This window comes from Triticum urartu, chromosome 1A (assembly GCF_056163025.1).
Source record: "Triticum urartu cultivar PI428250 chromosome 1A, HENAU_Tu73, whole genome shotgun sequence".
Classification (NCBI taxonomy): Eukaryota; Viridiplantae; Streptophyta; class Magnoliopsida; order Poales; family Poaceae; genus Triticum; species Triticum urartu.
In genome coordinates this window covers 235686859-235691721 of record NC_141873.1, presented here as the reverse complement: position 1 = coordinate 235691721, position 4863 = coordinate 235686859, and positions in this window count along the sequence as shown.

Below are 4863 nucleotides of genomic sequence, written 5' to 3'. Positions count from 1 at the left end.
ACCACTTGTTAGTAGTCTGTAGGATCATATTCTTGTGTGTTTCTATTGCTGCTAACCATGCCAGGATCACAAGCCGACGAGACTGACTGGGAGAACTTGACGAACAAGGAGCTTCATGATACGTTTCAGCAAATGATGAGTGGACAGGTGCAAGATGTGATAAACAGATTTGAAGAGGCCATGGAGAAGATAGATGGCATGGAGAAGACGTTTGAAACAAAGCTCGATAACAAGTTTGCTGAATTGCTTTCGCGTTTTCCACCACCACCACCGGCTGCTCCTGCCGCACCTCTGCAACAACAGAAACAACACCGACTACCTCCACGTCGGGAAACAGCCCTCCGCCGAGCGAGCCGTGTCCCTCTTCAGTCGGGCCAAACTACTGGTGCTGCTGTTGATACTTCTGTGGCTCCTACTGCTGATGTGGAGGAGGATGCTTATGTGGGATATTATGAGGATGAGGTTGATCAAAATCAGAACTACGTGCCACCAATAGCACAGCAACCACCAGGTCGTCCACATGCAAATAATGGCAATGGTAGGGCTCACCCTCAGGTATGAGATCATGACCATCTCCCTAAACTAAAATTGAATATTCCACCATTTGAGGGTAGATATGTTCCTGATATATATCTTACTTGGGAGTTAGAAACTGAACAACTATTTACCTGTTTACAATATCCCGAGGAGAGACGTGTTCCTGCTGCTGTTTGTGCTTTCACTAGTTTTGCATGTGTTTGGTGGTCTGAGCATTGTAGATTATATCCTATTCCGGCTACTTGGGCTGCTTTGAAAACTGCTATGCGTACTCGTTGGGTTCCACCATATTATCAACGTGAATTACTTCAAAAATTGCAGCGCTTAAGACAGGGAAAAAATTCTGTAGAAGAATATTATCAGGAATTACAAACTGGCATGATTAGATGTGGTATTGTTGAGGAGAATGAAGCTATGCTTGCACGTTTTATGGGTGGATTAAATAGAGAGATTCAGACGATTCTAGAGTATAAGGAGTATACTAATATCACTCGTTTATTCCATCTTGCTTGTAAAGCTGAACGTGAAGTGCAGGATCGACAGGCATTGGCGCGGACTAACTTTTCTGCAGGTCGACCTTCATCATGGACACCACGTGCATCATCTACTTCCACACGTTCTGCTACACCGGCGCCTCCGTCGGCTACCACCTCCAACCGTGATAGAATAAAGCAGGCACAATCACCACTATCTGCCAAGAGCACACCTTCTGGGCCTGTAAAGAGCTCTTCTTCATCCATGGCATCAACAGGGCAAACACATGATATTATTTGTCGACGTTGCAAGGGTGGAGGTCATTATGCGAGAGAATGCCCATCTAAGCGCGTGATGATTGTTACTGAGGATGGTGGGTATGAGTCCGCTAGTGACTATGATGAGGAGACTTTGGCTCTTATTACATGTGACGAACACGGTGGAGACGATTCTGATCATGAGACGCAATACATGGCTCCTGAAGATGCTGACAGGTATGAAAGTTTAGTTGCTCAACGTGTTTTGAGTGTCCAGGTTACACAAGCTGAGCAAAATCAGAGGCATAATTTGTTCCATACAAAGGGAGTTGTGAAGGAACGTTCTGTTCGCGTGATCATAGATGGAGGGAGCTGCAATAACTTGGCTAGCATGGAGATGGTGGAGAAGCTATCTCTCACCACAAGACCACATCCACATCCTTACTACATCCAATGGTTCAACAACAGCGGCAAGGTTAAGGTAACACGTACTGTTCGTGTGCATTTTAGTATCTCTACATATGCTGATTATGTTGATTGTGATGTGGTACCTATGCAAGCATGTTCCTTATTACTTGGTAGACCATGGCAATTTGATAAAAATTCTGTACACCATGGTAGAAACAATCAGTATACTCTTGTTCATAACGATAAAAATATTACTTTGCTTCCTATGACTCCTGATTCCATTTTGAAAGATGATATTAATAGAGCTAATAAAGCAAAACAGGAGACAAATAAGAGTGAAAATCAGATTGTGGCAAAAGAATTTGAGCACCAAATGAAGCCTAATAATAAACCATCTACTGTTGTTTCTGAAATTAAATTGAAAAGTGCATGTTTACTTGCCACCAAATCTGATATTGATGAGCTAGATTTCAGCAAATCTGTTTGCTATGCTTTTGTGTGCAAAGAGACATTATTTTCATTCGAGGACGTGCCTTCCTCTTTGCCCCCTGCTGTCACTAACATTTTGCAGGAGTTCGCTGACATCTTTCCACAAGACGTGCCACCGGGATTACCACCTATTCGAGGGATTGAGCATCAAATTGACTTAATTCCCGGTGCTTCGCTACCCAACCGTGCACCATACCGTACCAATCCAGAGGAGACGAAGGAGATTATGCGTCAAGTACAAGAACTGCTCGACAAAGGTTATATACGCGAATCCCTTAGTCCTTGTGTTGTTCCTATCATTTTAGTGCCGAAAAAGGATGGTACATCGCGTATGTGCGTTGATTGTAGAGGCATTAATAATATTACTATTCGTTATCGTCATCATATTCCTAGGCTAGATGATATGCTTGATGAATTGAGTGGCTCTACAATATTCTCCAAAGTTGATTTGCGTAGTGGATACCATCAAATTCGTATGAAATTGGGTGATGAATGGAAAACAGCATTTAAAACTAAGTTTGGATTATATGAGTGGTTAGTCATGCCTTTTGGGTTAACTAATGCACCTAGTACTTTCATGAGGTTAATGAACGAAGTTTTACGTGCTTTCATTGGACGATTTGTGGTAGTTTACTTTGATGACATATTGATTTATAGCAAATCTTTGGAGGAACATTTGGAACATTTACGTGCTGTTTTTATTGCTCTACGTGATGCATGTTTGTTTGGAAACCTTGGAAAGTGCACCTTTTGCACCGACCGAGTATCTTTTCTTGGCTATGTTGTTACTCCACAGGGAATTGAAGTTGATAAAGCCAAAATTGAAGCTATTGAGAGTTGGCCGCAGCCCAAAACGGTCACACAAGTGAGGAGTTTCCTTGGCCTCGCTGGTTTCTATAGGCGTTTTGTGAGAGATTTCAGCACCATTGCTGCACCTCTCAACGAGCTTACAAAGAAGGATGTGCCTTTTGTTTGGGGTACCGCACAGGAAGAAGCCTTCACGGTTTTGAAAGATAAGTTGACACATACTCCTTTACTCCAACTTCCTAATTTCAATAAGACTTTTGAGCTTGAATGTGATGCTAGTGGAATTGGATTAGGAGGTGTGTTATTACAAGATGGAAAACCTGTTGCATACTTTTCTGAAAAATTGAGTGGGCCTAGTCTGAACTATTCTACTTATGATAAAGAATTATATGCTCTTGTTCGGACCTTAGAAACATGGCAACATAATTTATGGCCCAAGGAATTTGTTATACATTCTGATCATGAATCTTTGAAACACATTAAAAGTCAAGCAAAACTGAACCGTAGACATGCTAAATGGGTTGAATTCATTGAGACTTTCCCTTATGTAATTAAACACAAGAAGGGTAAAGAAAATGTTATTGCTGATGCCTTGTCTTGTCGTTATACTATGCTTTGAAAACTTGACTTTAAAATATTTGGTTTGGAGACCATCAAAGATCAATATGTTCATGATGCTGAATTTAAAGATGTATTGCAGAATTGTAAGGAAGGGAGAACTTGGAACAAGTTCATTCTTAACGATGGATTTGTGTTTCGTGCTAACAAGCTATGCATTCCAGCTAGCTCCGTTCGTCTTTTGTTGTTGCAGGAGGCGCATGGAGGAGGATTAATGGGACACTTTGGCGTCAAGAAGACGGAGGATATACTTGCTACACATTTCTTTTGGCCAAAGATGAGACGGGATGTTGAGCATTTTGTTGCTCGCTGCACTACATGTCAAAGAGCTAAGTCACGACTCAATCCTCATGGTTTATATATGCCTTTGCCAGTACCTAGTGTTCCTTGGGAGGATATATCTATGGACTTTGTTTTAGGTTTACCTCGAACAAAGAAGGGGAGGGATAGCATATTTGTTGTCGTGGATAGGTTCTCGAAAATGGCACACTTTATACCATGTCATAAAAGCGATGATGCTGTTAATGTTGCTGATTTGTTCTTTCGTGAAATTATTTGCTTACATGGTGTGCCAAATACTATTGTTTCAGATCGTGATACTAAATTTCTTAGCCACTTTTGGAGATGTTTATAGGCTAAGTTGGGGACTAAGCTGCTTTTTAGTACTACTTGTCACCCCCAAACTGATGGACAAACTGAAGTAGTCAATAGAACATTGTCTACTATGCTTAGGGCTGTTTTGAAGAATAACAAGAAAATGTGGGAATAATGCTTGCCTCATATTGAATTTGCTTATAATCGCTCATTGCATTCTACTACTAAGATGTGCCCTTTTGAAATTGTGTATGGTTTCCTACCTCGTGCACCTATTGATTTGTTGCCTCTTCCATCTTCAGAGAAGGTTAATTTTGATGCTAAAGAACGTTCTGAATTGATTTTAAAAATGCATGAGTTAACTAAGGAAAACATTGAGCGTATGAATGCTAAATATAAACTTGCTGGAGATAAGGGTAGAAAACATGTTGTGTTTGCGCCTGGAGATCTTGTTTGGTTACATTTGCGTAAAGATAGATTTCCTAATCTGCGCAAATCAAAGCTAATGCCACGTGCTGATGGTCCTTTTAAGGTGTTAGAGAAAATAAATGATAATGCATATAAACTTGAGCTACCTGTAGATTTTGGGGTTAGTCCCACTTTTAACATTGCAGATTTGAAGCCTTATTTGGGTGAGGAAGATGCGCTTCCGTCGAGGACGACTTCATTTCAAGAAGGG